Below are 17049 nucleotides of genomic sequence, written 5' to 3'. Positions count from 1 at the left end.
TCGATAACATGAAGGTTCAGTAGTGTTTACAGTCTCCAGTTTGTTCACAGTTTCCAGTTTATTCACAATGCCTTCGCTGTCAACACTTGCACTGACAGGGCGGAATTCTTGGGTATTCTTCTCTGCCATCTCCATTGACGTTGCTATCTGGCAAGCTTTCTCGAAGGTAAGATCTTCGGTATTCAACAGCTTATTCTGGATTTTGGGATTGTTCAATCCGCACACAAAACGGTCTCTCAGAGCTCGATTTAAAAACTCTCCATAGTTGCAATGAATTGATAGCTTCTTCAATGCCACAATAAAGTCACTGATGGGCTCACCTGGTTTCTGGTGGCGTGTGCCGAAATGAAAACTCTCCGCAATCTCTAATGGCGCTGGATTGTAATGCTTCTCAAGTGCCTTAACAATATCAGCAAAAGGAGTGTCTCTTGGTTTTGCTGGCACCAACAGATTGCTCAGGGTAGAATATGCTTCAAGTCCAATCTCAGTCAGAAAAATAGCACGTTTCCTTTCTCTTACGGCGAGATTGGCATCCTCGTTTCCCTCGCCTGTTTCTTCTCGGATGTTATTCGCTAGGAAAAACATCTCCATTCTTTCAACATATGAGCGAAAAGTCTCTCTCTCTTGAACAAATTCGCCAACACGACCGAATAGTACATTTGCCGCCATTCCGATAGGTTGCACATGTTGAACGACTCGAAAACTTTAGCCAGCCGACTACTGTCAAAAACACACTTTTTCCTCACACAGAGAAAATCAAGGCTTCGTAGGGTTTCTCATGCGTCTTAGTGCATGTAGAGTGTAAGATCCTCGTCGCCAAAATGTAGCATATCAATAAAGATAGCTTCCAAACAAGTAAACAACACAGCTTCAATATGGCTGAACAACACAACACTTTATTCGCTAAGCATCCTGGGTACATATGGTGCAATAGCTTAACACAACTTCCGGTTATGTAACAGTAGTCTAAATATATTACAAAATTCATAACTAAACAGCTTTTTTTGATGATGAATCTACCTTGTGAATTTATTGAAATTAGCAAAAGTAAGAAAACGTTAGCCTATTATCGATTGTATTGGAATGAGATTTTGTCATTAAATTTTAGCGAAATAAATCGGATCATCCAATAAATTTCTTATCATATTTTCGTAGGTACTTGTCGATTATCGGACCGGTATCAGCCACGTAATCGTCGATGTTCTTCATTGAAATTATGATGCTAGACGGATTGTAATCACCGCATCTCATCGTGTTTTTAATTGAGTTGAGTAAATGCTGGTAGCTCTGATATGCATATGTACTATTTTGAATTTTTAAATCGAGATTTTGGTGATGCATCCAGCCTTGTATTAAAAGCGCTATTGTACTAATTGCAACCAAACTAATACCTCCTGTAGCAATACTTGATGCAAGGGAGCCGGATGCAAAGAGAATAGACAAAGAGTTGCCCAGTAATTTCCATTTTTTGAAACGTTTAACAGCCTGCTTGTAAGCCCAACATTTTCGATGATATGTTTGATAATAAGCTTTCAATTCTATAATTTGGTCTTCAGTAAGTTCGCTTGATATATGGTTCCATGTAAATATGCATTTTCGATGTTTAGTCATATATATTAGTTATATATGATTTTTTTGTTTTATCATTTTGTTATTTTACCATTGTGCTTGTTCTTTATTGTGTCATACAACTTCCTTATGTTTTGAATTAATCTCTCAATAGAATCAATAATATTGCTAACCAATTTCACCGTTTTCATATAATTTAGTTAGATAATTTATTCAAAGAAAACATTTTTTGTCTTATCTAAAAATTGGATTTTATGATAAATGGGACCATTTATCGGGTATGTATTTTTACTAAAACCAAATGCTTGTATATGGTAGCCTGAAGAAATTTGGAGGCTAGATGCATTCAGCGTATACCCCGAGAAAATTTTATCGAGACTAATACCATTGTTACAAATACCGATCCGAAATTGACTCCCTATTTTAGTATACCAGAGATTCAAATATTTACCTATATAAGCAGATCTAATTTCCTCATAAGATACATCTAAATCATAATCGAGTGATAACTGATTAGACTCTATTTTGAACCATGGGTAATGAAAACTACTCCCATATTTGAAGTTTATTTTAATTCTTTTATTATCACCGGGCTTATAGTCATATTTAAATACCATATATATAGTCCAGTCATCGGATCCAATTACATTTTCATTTAAATTAATTATGAAATCACCCATAAAACCCTTTATTGGATCAAAATCTGCTAACAATTTTGTGGGATTAAAGACAAGATTACCATTTAATCCAGACACTACAGCACCGTTGCTATTTGACATGATGAAATTTGATGGATCTAATAAATCGAAATAATACTCAAATATTTCATTATAAAAGCTCTTGGGCTGTAATAATTTTATTTTATTTTTTAATTGTAATAAATTAACCACAGATTTGTCAGTAGTGCCTGCTTCAACATTAATGATCTGTTTGTCGTTCATATTGACAATTTTTTCAAAGTAAATATTATCATTTTGGAAATACATGAAACTGTCATAAACACTACTATCAACATTTTCAACATAACCTATCACTCCATAAAATATCAAATAACAAGGAACCCATTCATTGTTGAAATCTGTTGGTACATCATGTTTTTTATCGAAATCAATGTCAATATAGAGAACTCCATGATCACTGTTTTTATGTATATGAATCAAATATTTATTATATTCAGAAAAATTTTTGTCTGTTTTATTACCTACATTGATTGATGTTGACTGAATGAATAATTCAGTGTTAATATTCCAATGTGGAAACAGCTCACAAACAATAGTATATTCACCATGATTAAGAGCCCCACAATCGATACTTACTCTTCCACGATACCAATATATCAATCCATTAGTTCCAGGTTTGACTTCTCTATTTATTTCGAAACTAACAAGATGCAGATTGATATGATGTATTTTGAAATGCTTTTCAATCAATGAAAGATTTCTTGTTTTGAATTCTGTTTTCCATAATGATCGGTTTAGTGTGAAAGAAAAAACATTTTTTCTTATGACAGATTGTTTTATTTTGTCTTGATTAACAAGATCGACGACAAATTTTTTATTTGCACCGTCTGTATCATTTGTCGGTTGTTTAAGCTTGGTTATGTTATAACCACCCATATTGAGATCAGCTTGCATAGATTTACTACCGTTAATATCAATCTTGGTCTGAAGGCTTTGAGCCAGGGCACTTCCAACTGGCTTCGTTAAATATGTACTATCCGCTAGCGTTTTATCGATTTTGTTTTGAATGCTTTTAGCCATAGCTGTACCAGTGATTTTTTTTAAATATGTATTGTCTGCGTACGATTTGTCTGTTTTAAGTGCGTCTCTGGAATCAAATTATTCCTTATTCATTACGTTTGACATATTGCTGTATCCTTGATCGAAATTTGGAACATTTATTATGCTGTTAAATGTTTGTTCGTCGTTGGTACTTAGATCGGCTTTATCAGCGAGTTTGTTGTTGAGTTCTGCTTTGACTTTGTTGTCTTCCAACCTCACGTATTCCACATTTGGTAAAGATGTATCGTTGTACAAACCGGGATAAAAGGGCTCACTATTAAATATATTACACTGGCCCAAATCAAAGTCATTGCCCTGAGCATCTTTAGTAAGACATTGACGTTTAACGTACCCCTTATTAACTCCAGACGAAAGATCAAGAGCATATGTATCGAGATCAGCATCAAATGGTACATCAGCTTGCGTACCCTTACCAAACACAACACTATTTGTAATATGTTTTTTAACTGTTTTTAAAAACTATTTTTTAACTATTTTTGAAAAACAGATTAAAAATAGTGTTTAAAGTATATTTTTTATGTAGTTTTTGACTGTTTAAACTGTATTTGTAATCTATTTAAAACAGTATTGAAACGTATTTTTCAAATGGTGTTTTTGAGCTGTTTGAAACAGTATTTTAAACATATTTTGAAACGTTTTCTAGATTCCAAAGAGGCAGGTTGGAATTTAAAATATATTTCATTCAAACAGGATTACAAATATATTTTAAATTCTCACACTATTTGTAAACTATTTTTAAAATGTTTTTTAACTCTTTTTAAAAACAATTTTTTAACTATTTTTGAAAAACAGATTAAAAATAGTGTTTAAAGTATATTTTTCATGTCGTTTTTGACTGTTTAAACTGTATTTGTAATCTATTTAAAACAGTATTGAAACATATTTTGAAATGGTGTTTTTAAGCTGTTTAAAACACTATTAAAATATATTTTAAAAACTTCTTCAAGATTCCACAGAAGCAGGTTGGAATTTAACAAATTACAAACAGGATTACAAATACATTTTAAATTTGGTGCTTAAAATAATAAGTGTTTGGGTCGAGTACATGAAAACAACAATTAAGTGTGGCTTCACTTTGAACCAAAACAAAGGAAAGAATGGGGATAAAGGTGGTATCTGTTGTAATTATTGAGAAACAACACTGTACAGGAGAGGTGCAGGGAAGGAGAGGGGAAGTTCAAGCGCGAAGCAGGAACATTTGAATGCTCGTGCTTCGTGCTCTCCCTCGCTTGCGCTTTGCGCTCAAACTTCCCTTCTCCCTCCCCTTTGAACGCCGGCCACGCAGGCTATGTATGACCAAACATATATCTCTAGAGGTCAAGCCTGAGGCTTTCAATGGCAGTGACCAACAGCCAAAAATAAATTTCTAGCTGACACTCACTCTGCTTTCATACTCTCAAGTTCCCAAACTCTTTAAAAAGTGCATTCCACAATTTATGAATGAGCAACAACTGTAAGTTGTCCACTTTACTTTACAAACACTGAGTGTGAAATAATTTGTAAAAGATTTCAAACACTTAATTATGAAGACTCTCAAAAAAAACTTACATGTGCATACAGCGGATTCAAGTTGAGCGTTTAACGGCCACAGTTGTCATGTTCGTTGTCATGGTTGAATTGTTTGCGGTGCGAGGCAAAATGACAGACGTTGGTAGGCGGGAATGCAAACATTCTGTCTGGGAAAACAACAACATGCTTTTCATCTAGCAACGTCTGTCATTTTGCCTCGCAACGGAATCAATTCAACGGTGACAACGAACACGACAACTGTGGCCGTTAAACACTCTTGAAACTTGAATCCGCTGTGAATACATGTACATGTAATACTATATGTATACAGCTGCACATGTATATGTAAAGGACCTCAGCCTCCATCATTTTCTATACCATTGAAATAATGAAAATTTAAATGCACAATGAAATGGAATCTTTTTTGCAATAGCACTGCAACTTACTGTATGTCACAGTGTTAAAATGAACATGACATGCTTCACATGGCTGCTAAGGGTTCTTTTAATACTTGTTTAATTGTTATTTCTAACTTATTTTTAGCTCAACAAGTGTACATGTATCTGCAGGGTTTTCCTTTTGGCCAGCTTGTTCTGTTGGTATTTTTCTGCAAAGATAATAAAAAAATAGACTTCAAAAATTAATTAATTTACATAATAAAATTATGCACTCACAACAACATTATCAAACCCTAAGAAATGATCTTCATGATTACATTTAAAAAAAATACAAATCCCATTCCTTTTGTGTAAATGTGATCACTTATTCGGATACACTTAAGCTTTATAATGTAAGTTCATCATTAGAGGAACATGTAAACTCTGATGATAATGCGTCAGTCAATTGAAACCCTGGTCTCCTGACCCCCAGGACTTAGCTGGGATTTAACATGTCCAAAGCCCAGGGTTCGAAATAATGGCTGGTCAACGACAATGTCCGGACTGATTGGGGAGTTGACCAGTCAACCTTTCGTCTTGCCAGTCATATGTTGACCAGTCACATTTGATCATATTGAAAATGAAATAAATTAAAAAGTCCATGCTGTAGCTTTGTACTGCATAACTTTGATCTGAAATTGTGGGTGAAATGTGTAATGTGTAATGATGATAGTACGGGTTTGTCTTACAAACAGTGGAACTATGGAACTCTTGGTAATGTCATGCATCAAGTTTTAGCCTCTAGGTTATAATAAAGTGTACAATGAGTTTTGGTCCTGAATATGCAACAGAATGCACCTTTGACTATGCAGTTTTTCACCCACTTAATGAATGTAAGCTTTCAGTATAGTCCAAATGGCCTTGGGCCTTCTGTCTAAGAATTAAAATAAAAATGCTGCTTTCACTTAATTCATAGCCTGCGTCGCAGCCGGATGTGTGACAAAACCTCGGTATAGTCCATCTGCGAAACACAGCCGAAAAGCTTGTTCTGATATCCTGCAGGTTTGCAAGGATCTGTGTATTCATTTCTGATTGGCTAGTTTCACATTACTATCATTACTTTCTAACAAGCTTTTGTTTTGTGGTCATGCTGACAGACTTTCTTTGTTTATACTGTGCAAACAGAATGTTGGCGCGAAGATTTCCAAAGATAGCAGAGTACCTTGCGTAACAGACAATCTCTCTCCAGGCGCACACAGCAAGCGAAGGAAACTGCTAGCGAAGGAGTACACCTTGACTGCTAGGAAGTCATAGGAAGACTTCAGTCAAAGCTGTAAAAGAAGCGGTTTGAAATTAATCACCTTCGAAATAAACAAGCTCGCTGCAGGAATTTTTTGGAGGTCACAATGCATGTTTGAATTGCCAACAGCCATGGCAAATCTTTAATTTTCCACTTTCTCCAATTGATAATTACAAAATTGTCTTTTAATACTGTTTATAAAAAAAGCTGTCCATCTCAGACTCTTGATTTAGGCGATTACGTCGAACTGTTTTCATCCCGTGTTTCGAAATAAATTTCATTTTAGCTTAGTAAGTCTTGCATGACCAGTTTTAAGTTTGATTTCGTCCAGTGACAAAGCGCGTTCGAAAGTAATATGAAACTAGCCAATCAGAAGTGAATACACAGATCCTTGCAAACCTGCGAGATATCGGAACAAGCTTTTCGGCTGCCTTTAATTTCGCAGACGGACTATACCAGGGTTTAGTTCGTCTGCAACGCAGGCTATTAATTCAGAGCAGCTACCAGTTCGAGCAGATTTAAATGTGCAAGTGACTGACTTTCTTCATTCATCTATAATATGTACATTGTACAGAGCTGCCATTTTGAAATCAAACTGTTGATTGGGCTAGACTTGGCAAAAGAATGCTAGGACTACATTCCTCGCTGATCAATAATGAAGACCATAAATGAAATGGGACTGAAAAAAGGTTCTGTGTGACAGAACAATATTATCCATGGTTATCTTAGGGTACATGTATAGTCACTGTACATATACATGTACATGGGACTGGACCCAGGCTTGTGCTTACATGTACATGTAAATGGAACCTTTCTGAAACCAGTCTGGTACGGAAACTACAATCCTAGCTTAAAATTGTTGACACATATTAAAAATTAACAATAACTGGTATTCACCGAAGTGGAGGTGAATAGTAATCCACCATGTTCACTGACACTGAGGTGAATAACTGTTTTAGTATGTACATGTACCACACAAGTTGAATAACAAGCGGACCAAAACATCACTTTTGGTAAACAAAGCGACGCTTGAAGGCAGTTTGTTTCTCCTTGACTACTTAGAGTTGAATAGTACTTTGCTAATCACCTCCGAGTTAACCAATCAGCACGTGTGTAAAGCACTATTCACCTGTGTGTTACAGTATATACTAAAATGTACATGTAATGGCAGTTATTATCGCATGGCAAATTTAACACTTGTTTTTATTAAATCTCACCACACTCTCAAGGCTGCAAATAAGTTTTTTTCACTTGAAAGGACATATCTCCTACTAAGACACCATCGTGGTCGCCAAAAAAAAAAAAATTGTGTTTGTGATCAAAAAATTGTCCGTACATTATGTCCGACTACAATTGCCATTTCATTGGACATGAGCAAATTTGGTAAGCCAATGTCTGGTGACTGACTGCTATTGCAGCCCTGTACTCTGCTCTAAATACCCCCATCTCCCATCTCGCAATCCAATATTGTATGATTGTAGCAAAGAGCTCATGAAAACAAACTACCACATTGATAGGGGAAGGGGTTGGAAAAGTGGGGCGAAATTAAACCATTATTACAATAAAATAGGTCCTAATAGTTAGGTCACTCACATACGTGTAATATGTACAATGTAAAAAACTAAACTGATTGCATCTTCATATAAATTGAGTGAAATCAAGGCATTAATTTATAAAATCCAAGCAACGAAATATTTTAGTGAGCCTTCACTTTGTTTTTGCATACGAAAGAAATCGGATTTAGTCTATAAATTATTTCGCAGGCTGAAGTACGTGAACTTAACTTGTAAAGCTTACTGAACGTTCTGTTCAGTTGAAATTACAGTGCAGTAAATAATGTACTACAGGGAGTAACTGCAGAATACCCCGCCATATCAAGCCCTTTACTGAAAAGAGGTGGCTACGCGGTACGCGGTACGCAGTGAGAAGTAAATACAAGACTGGAAGTTATCTATTTCGCTGGCTACGTGGTACGCGGTACGCAGTGAGAAATAAATATAAGACTGGAAGTTATCTTTTTCGCTGGCTACGCGGTACGCGGTACGCGGTACGCAGTGAGAAATAAATACAAGACTGGAAGTTATCTTTTTCGCTGGCTTAGCGTTCTTGTTTCGACTCATGGATTCAAGAACGAGGTATATTCATGTGAAGCGCAATTGTTTCAGCTCATGGATTAAAGAACGAGGTATATTCATGTGTCAATTCATGTTTCACTCACTGCGTACCGCGTACCGCGTAGCCAGCACATAACACGCGACGCCATTTTGAATTTATTTTATTTTTATACTTGAACTATAATTAATTATTTTCTGCGTACCGCGTAGCCGGCTACGTGGAATTTAGTTCAAGTGGCAGGGTATTCTGCAGTTAAGCCTACTTACAGTATAGAATCCCGATTACTCCAGCCCTTGGTTTCTCGAAACTTCCTCCAATAACTGACTTTTCCCTTGTGAAGTATTTCTCCGTAATTTTACTCCAGATTTCTCAAAGCAGTTTCCCCCGGAGGTTCAAGATACACACAACTTTTGCTTCGTGTACATGTGCTTATGTGATAGATCTTTTAAGTGCTTAAATCAATTCAAGCTTACCTTTAACGGTGTCATCAATCCATACGGCTGGAAAATGCATCTTTCCGAAGGTGAATCGTCGATTAAGAAACTATTTCAGTTGAGATTTCAACCAACTATGATGGAACATACGTGTACAACTCTGAGCTCGTTTATATAACGACTAAAGGCAAAATTTAAAATGGCGGTGTGGTTCGAGAAGGCCCGGAACGGATCACGTGGTCTGTAAAATTAATGATTAAACACACACGTGACAATAGCGCGCCCAATTTGCAAAAAGTGCTGTACGCTGGTGGGAGAAATTCTTGGATTACAAGCACAAGATTCCTTTTGTGAACAAAATCTGGGATTCCATGGCTAAGTAGAAGGCGCCTTTTGTGTATAAAGGTCTCAGGTATGAGATTAATTAACATTTAATTCACAGATCCCGTTAATCACGGCTGTCCGTCTGCCGGGAGCTTGCAACTCGTCCCCCGGGAACTCCTGTGTTTTGTTTTCAGTGGGTTTCAATCGATATCCAGACCGGCAAAACTTGCTAATTGTTATTTTTCGATTTGCCTATAAAATATCTAGAAGCTTATAATACCTACGAGGCTCTTAAACGTGTATAAGTCGGTCTATTTAATCGGGCGTGGCCGATTTAAGGTTTACCCTTTGGTCGTCCTAGAGCGTAGTCTCCTGGCGCGGCCAAAAAGACGGGGATAGCTCGGGGTTGCTACAAAACCGCTACGGGTGACGCACACCGCAATGGTTTTCATTTTAGTTTTGACAGGAAATCGTTGCAGGCACACTTGGTCGACTTTTGGGTTAATGTGTAATCAGGTTGTGTTTTTTTGCTTCGGCGGAAGGACAGAGAAAAAAGCTTACGGTGCAAAGTACAGTATGGGGCCCAGTTCTCGGCCACTTTTGACGTAAACTTGTATTTCTTACCTCAGAAGAACCGCAGGAACTTGAAATTTCTCGCAGAGCTAGCTACATTATTCAGCTTTTTGGTGTAAAGCTATCGACCGGTCAAAAATTAATTTGCCCGAGCAATAATAAAAATAAAAGCTCCATTTGTGGGCCCAGTTCTCGGCCACCTTGGCCCAGTTCTCGGCCACTTTTGACGTAAACTTGTATTTCTTACCTCAGAAGAACCGCAGGAACTTGAAATTTCTCCCAGAGCTAGCTACATTATTCAGCTTTTTGGTGTAAAGCTATCGACCGGTCAAAAATTAATTTGCCCGAGCAATAATAAAAATAAAAGCTCCATTTGTGGGCCCAGTTCTCGGCCACCTTGGCCCAGTTCTCGGCCACTTTTGACGTAAACTTGTATTTCTTACCTCAGAAGAACCGCAGGAACTTGAAATTTCTCCCAGAGCTAGCTACATTATTCAGCTTTTTGGTGTAAAGCTATCGACCGGTCAAAAATTAATTTGCCCGAGCAATAATAAAAATAAAAGCTCCATTTGTGGGCCCAGTTCGCGGCCACCTTGGCCCAGCTCTCGGCCACTTTTGACGTAAACTTGTATTTCTTACCTCAGAAGAACCGCAGGAACTTGAAATTTCTCCCAGAGCTAGCTACATTATTCAGCTTTTTGGTGTAAAGCTATCGACCGGTCAAAAATTAATTTGCCCGAGCAATAATAAAAATAAAAGCTCCATTTGTGGGCCCAGTTCTCGGCCACCTTGGCCCAGTTCTCAGCCACTAAAAAGCGTGTGCGTAATTATCTGTAAAAAAATGCTCAATTAATTTTCACAGTCATAAAATCACTCTGTAAACCTATTTATACTATATCGATCCCAAATTATTTTTATGATGCTTTGTTTTACTTTAGAAAAGAAGGATTTTAACGCGCCTAGTTGCCTATGTGCAGGTTCTGGCAAAACCGCATTGTGTGACCCGTGCATTTAGATGGTTTATTTTGCAGTGAAAAGGTCTTGAAATATTTAGGTGTTGTAGAAATAATAGACAAGACAAGAGTCAGCTCAAAACTTAGAGATAAGATTGAACTTTATTTTTAAAACATTTATTTCTTTCATTCTGGCAGCAGCAGATGAAATTATATTAAAAACCAAGCGCTAAGCTGTGATAGCGAGCAGGGTGGCCGAGAACTGGCAAATACGCAAACGTCGCAAGAAAAAATTTCGAAGTAAATTAAGACCAAAAAATACAACGGTTCAACGAAAAGTTAACTAAAGCAGAAAGCTGAATTATTCTACGTTTCACATGCCAAAAATTAGCTCGTATGGTGGGGGCTTTTGGATAAAATACGAATTTAACTACATCCATGAATTTGGAGCCGTAAACAAACAACTACCTCCGCGTAAACTCGACGTGTGAGCTTTCTATCGAATTGAACGATCAAACTCAAGATACTTAAAGCACATGAATCAGTCTATCGTTTGAAGGAAATACCTTTTCTTTTTGATTCAACTGGAGTGTGAAAAAACGCGTTAAACACAAAGTGGCCGAGAACTGGACCCGGCCGAGAACTGGGCCGATATATTCACCATTGTGAAATTGCACTTACTTTGACAAGTTAAAGTTATTTTTGTAAATGAAAAAGGTAACGTCATTGATGTCACGCAGTGTTTTTTTTAGCAAACTAGATGGTTTGCTGGTTTCTGACTATGAATGGGGGTGTGATCTTGCGGTATATTTTTTGAGCCTGACTCCGCCGTAAAACTTTTTTTTTATTTAGGAAAAACTGTGTCGATTTTCATTTCGAACAATTGGTCGTCAAGTCGTTTGTCACAAAGAGTAGAATGTTTGTACAGCATGTTTTGGAATTATTTTAGATTTGGTTAGTAAGACGCTTCTGAAGACCTGAGCAAAACATTGGGAATGTACAGTATTAATAGGAACTTGAATGGAATTTTTCACAAGTTGGATAAAGGTATCAACTGAAAAAAATGGAATTCAAAATGAGAACTTGGATTTTGTTGTAATTAAATTTTATCGCGGATTGGATGCATAATATCACGGCTTTGAAAGTCTTCAAATAATTAGAAAGGTTCCTTTCTTCCTTTTGATCTTATTGTTATTTTCATGTATTGATTATTCGAAAGTGGTTTTCGTTGATACGAAAAAAAAACGGGTTTTCACTGAATTGCTTGAAGTATTTTTAGACGTGATAATATTGGCTTAATCAAATTACATTGTGCACGAAATATTTGTTATTCTTTTGTCTTGAAACTTTGAGGAAATTGAAATTTTTGTTTGACAGTAGTGTATGAAAGGCATTTTATAGAACTGAATAAAAAATAAGAAACATTGATAAAGGTTATTTCAAAGATTTATTTTGGCTGATTTTGAAGGGTTTCAGGAGTTTTAAAGAGTGCTGGTAAACGGCTGTATGTTGTTTGTGATTACGGATCTTATTTAGTTTCGAACGCTCTAATTTTTGAAAGGTTAAAACAGGTTAAAACCGGGCGGTTTCATGAGTTTTTTGGGTAGAAAGGTACGGTGGTGGTCAAAAAAAAAATGTTTAGAAAGGAATGACTGTAGTAGCACGTAAGTCGGAGGTTTGCGTGAGTCACGGGGTATAGTATGCGTGAGCTGGATTTCCGGCGTCATAACGGCATGTTTTGTTTACTGAAAGATACACTCGACGTTTAGTTAGCTTAGTCGGCTTGGGAAACTATTTTAAAAATGAATGTTGTAATAGTTAATTAATAGTAATCTAGAATTAACCCACTCTCGATTGGAGTCTGTTCTGGATTCGCGCTACCTTTTCGCCGCGAAGGAATTTTGTAAAATTTCGCTAGTGGAAAGAGGTACTGTAAGAACAGTATCAATAACTCAAAAGGAGGAACTTCTTTGTAGCTCTGAATTAAGACGTATGATAAAATTTTAGAATAAGAAACTTTCGATATATGGTTTTCATATTGTTTTTGTCAATTTCCTTTTGTGGCAGATTTTTTGAGAATCAGCTTTTCTTTCGTGTGATGACAGACACAGGACAGAACGAGAGGTGGATGAGAAAGATGCCGAAGATGAATAAGCACCGAAAAACGACAAGAACCGTCAAGGACTTATCTTTAGAGGGCGGGGAGTTTTGGCATACTGTATTTCGAGGACTGGACTGGACTAGTAAAACGCGGACTAGTAAAACGCGGACTTGTAGAACGCGGACTAGTATAACGCGGACTAGTAAAACGCGGACTTGTAAAAGGCGGACTAGTAAAACGCGGACTAGTAAAACGCGGACTTGTAAAACGAGGACTAGTAAAACGCGGACTTGTAAAACGAGGGCTTGTTAAGCACGGACTTGTAGAACGCGGACACTAAACGGAAACTAAACGGTTTAGCGAGCGAAACAATTTGTGTTTGAAGCTCTTGTGTGTTTCTTCGACGGCATATTTCTAGCTTTTTTGAGCACTCTATGGTCTGTTTTAGCGTGGAGATGTTTTTGCAGTATAGCACATGTTCGTTCTGCAAACCCCTACTAAAACAACGGGATTGATGCTATGAGTTGTGTGCATATGTTTCTTTCTTTCCACTACTTGACGTCTGTTGAGTGCAGTCGTTTGTATTGCTCGCACGAGGTAGAACGGGGCCCGTCCAGAAATCAACAGTCAATCGTAAATAAAGGTGACGGGCCTACACGACTCCTACGTTCGTGACATTGGAATATTTGCCGTTAAATGTTTAAGTTCGGTCTTTCGACCTTATTTGCTTCTGACTTCTTTCTGAGGGTACTGTTTTAATTTGGGGGCAGTATGTGGTAAATAAAGGTGACGGGCCTACACGACTCCTACGTTCGTGACATTAGAACATTTGCCGTTATATGTTCAAATTCGGTCTTTCGACCTTATTTGCTTCTGACTTCTTTCTGAGGTTACTGTTTTTTTGAGACATTATGTATTGAAGAGAGCCGTAAGATGATTGTGGCCAAGGAATTCGAAGTGTCTAGAGGCGTTTTACAAGTCCGCGTTTTACTAGTCCAGTCCACTCTACAAGTTAAAGACACATCAAGACCACCCCACTGTGAATTGCCATAGCACAGACAAAATTATAGTCAATATCTTATGTGTTTTTAAGAGAATTACATAAGAACCAAGGCATGTCTTGTCTTGCCTTACATTGACATGCAATAATTTGGAAATACTAAGCTCGTAACAGTTTAAGACAGAATCCATCAGGAATTTGAGTAACATTAATTTTAGTTACGCAAAAATTGAGCACCAGAATAATTTAAATCCTTGTGTTCTTTCATACCTTGTTAAAGGCTTGACATGTGATAACACCAACATAACACCAACAACAGTTCTTTATCAGTGGGGATTGAAGAAAAAAATGGAAACATCATCACACAGTTGACCCCCATGCAAAAACACTCCAGGATGTCACGGGACTGTTTGGTGTCCGTCTGCCAATTTCTAACTTCAAATTCCAATGTTAAATTCACATTAAATTTTCAATATTTCTTAGTTGTCTAAATTTTACTAATTCTTTTAAAAAAACTATCACCTGCCAAACATCCCCAAAAATCACTCAAAAAATTACAAAATACCGCAATACATAGATACATGGGATGAGTGAAGTTTCCTTGTATTCCTTGAAACACCAACAAGATATTTCCGTTTAAGGTGGCTGATAATGGGTTTCAGTATTTCCCAGTCCTTATACTTTGGTTCAGTACTAAAAGCCTTCATCAATTGCTATTACAGTAATGGTATGAAACAAATGTTCAATCATTCATCAACAAGTTGTGATCATTTTCTTGACAATAGTAGTTCCCCGGTAAACAGTTGTAGTACTGTCCCATCAAAGTGCAATGCCTGGAAAATACCGAAAAGCACACGACCGTCAGGTGAAACCGCACCTTACAGTATTACCAATACACTGCACTTTGCTAAGTCAAACTTTACATTGTGTAGTCGTCTACTTCAATCGTTTATTTGTATTGTGTGAGATACATTTATAAATTGAAACCATCATGTCATTAAGTAATAATGCAATCTCGACAACGTTCTAGATATTATATTATGCACACTAATACAGGTCATGCAAGCCCTGTGACTTACACAAACACAGTCGGACTGAGTGCTACTTAAGTAACTGCTTCGTGGTTTCTGCTGTACTGAACCCTGCCTTTCAAGGCAAAGCGCCCGATTTTAAGCTTCTCAAGCTTCTCAATGTTCTTGTTTCCTCAGATCTTCAGTGTGCGCGAAATGAAGTGAGATAAAACGGAGGCGGGACTGGGGATAGGGAGTAAGGCAACCTCTCAAAATTGTGCAAAAATAGTGTATTTAAAATATGTTTCTATGTTGATCCTGCTTTTAGTATTTCAAAACCACATTGTAAATATTCTAGTCAGCTGAACAAAAATTTACGTATGTTTAATTCAGATTTTTGTAAAACGTGATCATGAGTTGATATTTCAAATAGATTTTAAATATTATGTTTAAAACCTGTTTTATACTGTTAACTTGTAAACCACACTTTAAATATCCTATTTTAAACCTATTTTATACTGTTAACTTGCCAACTACATTTAAAATATCCTATTTTAATCTGTTTTTGTACTGTTAGTTTACAAACTACATTTTAAGTCAACAACCATAGCGGATACAACATTCAAAACATTGTCAAAGTAGCATTTTTAAACTATTTAAACTAACTGTTTGTGGTAATTGTTTTGAAACAGATTTAAAATGCACTATTTAAACTCTGTTTTAAAACAAAAATACCTTGAAAATAGATAGAATTTTTTTCAGTATCATAAAATACGTTTCAACTATATCTAAAATATAATTCAAATCGGAAGCAAAATTTAAACTTTTTTACAAAATAGCACAAAAATAGCTCTAAATGCTTAAAAATAGTGTTCAAATCATCAAAATACTTTCAAATCAGCTTCAAAACAGTTTCAAAACACAGTTGGTTTGGTAAGGGTATTTAACCGGAATATCTTTTTGTTATCCATATCGAAATCAGCTCCCAGTAGTTTAAAACCAATTGCAGGTTTTGCACTTTGAGAATATTTGGTATGTATAAAATCATTTTCGTCATTAATGTACCCCATTTTCTGTTAATATGTTAGATTAAATCTTCTCATCGAAATTTTTTGTTATGAATTTACGTGGCTTACCGATATATATAAAGCTAAATGGGTCTTTAGTTGCTTTCTCGTATAGCTCTTTTGGAATACTATTCTCACGGCATATCAGAGCCCTCTCATTAGCACTTGGGAATTCGTAAATAGAGAAATGTGAACAGTTTAATCTTATGTCTTTTGGTGTTTTAAAGTAGCTTTGGGATATATATACGACGGAGCAATTTTTGTGTCTTCCTCTTATGAAATAATCAATCAGAGGCTTTTGATTTTTTTCACAAACAAAATCGTCGAATATCGCGAGTTTTTGATTATCATCGTTTAGATCAGAAACAGGAATTATTTTGTCATTACTGGCTTCAATAACATCATAACCAGCTTCATTACTTATTGGCTTGAACATATCCATGAGATTCTGGTATTTGGACTGGTCTAAGTTTTTAGCATATAGATAAACTTTATCATAATACAATAGATTGTATATCATATGCATGAGTGTATTAGTCTTTCCCGAGCCACTTGGTCCGCAAACCAGCATCCGAAAACATTGATTTGGCATGAAATCGTATACTTGTTTAAAGTTCGAGACTATATCGTCTTCAGTGTCATAATTTGGTATTTTCATATCTATATATATCAGTTATATAATATGAAAGACGCCTGAAAGACTGATGAAAGACCGATGAAAGACTTCTGGAAGACTGATGAAAGATTGATAATAATCTACACTAATATATATAAATGAGTCTATTAGCTTGGCAAAAAATTGCTGATCAAAAAAAAGAAGTTGAAAATCAAATCAAGAATATTAATAATCAAATAATGTCTTCAAAATTGCAAGATGAATTAGGACAAATCAAATTCATAAAAATGTTTAAACCA

At 36.3% G+C, this 17049-nt stretch overlaps 2 protein-coding genes, 1 long non-coding RNA gene and 1 pseudogene across 3 annotated transcripts in view; 2 read left to right on the top strand and 2 right to left on the bottom strand.

Annotated features, from left to right (window-relative positions):
- LOC144635210 (uncharacterized) overlaps window positions 1-17049 on the top strand; it is a 142854-nt gene that overhangs the window by 41046 nt on the left and 84759 nt on the right. The window lies entirely within an intron of this gene.
- Window positions 1-17049, top strand: part of LOC144635215 (uncharacterized) — a 144632-nt gene that overhangs the window by 108157 nt on the left and 19426 nt on the right. The gene's annotated exons all lie outside the window — the stretch shown is intronic.
- LOC144635598 (uncharacterized) lies at window positions 80-971 on the bottom strand (annotated as a pseudogene).
- Window positions 5367-9634, bottom strand: LOC144635748 (uncharacterized). Its single transcript, XR_013567411.1, has 2 exons — window positions 9146-9634; window positions 5367-5487 (listed from the first exon to the last, which is right to left on the bottom strand). It is a non-coding gene; the product is annotated as an uncharacterized LOC144635748 (long non-coding RNA).

Source organism: Oculina patagonica, chromosome 13 (assembly GCF_052425735.1).
Source record: "Oculina patagonica isolate OP01 chromosome 13, crgOcupat, whole genome shotgun sequence".
NCBI classification, from domain to species: domain Eukaryota; kingdom Metazoa; phylum Cnidaria; class Anthozoa; order Scleractinia; family Oculinidae; genus Oculina; species Oculina patagonica.
The sequence above is the reverse complement of the archived record's forward strand: the minus strand, read 5'-3'. Positions and strand labels throughout refer to the sequence as shown.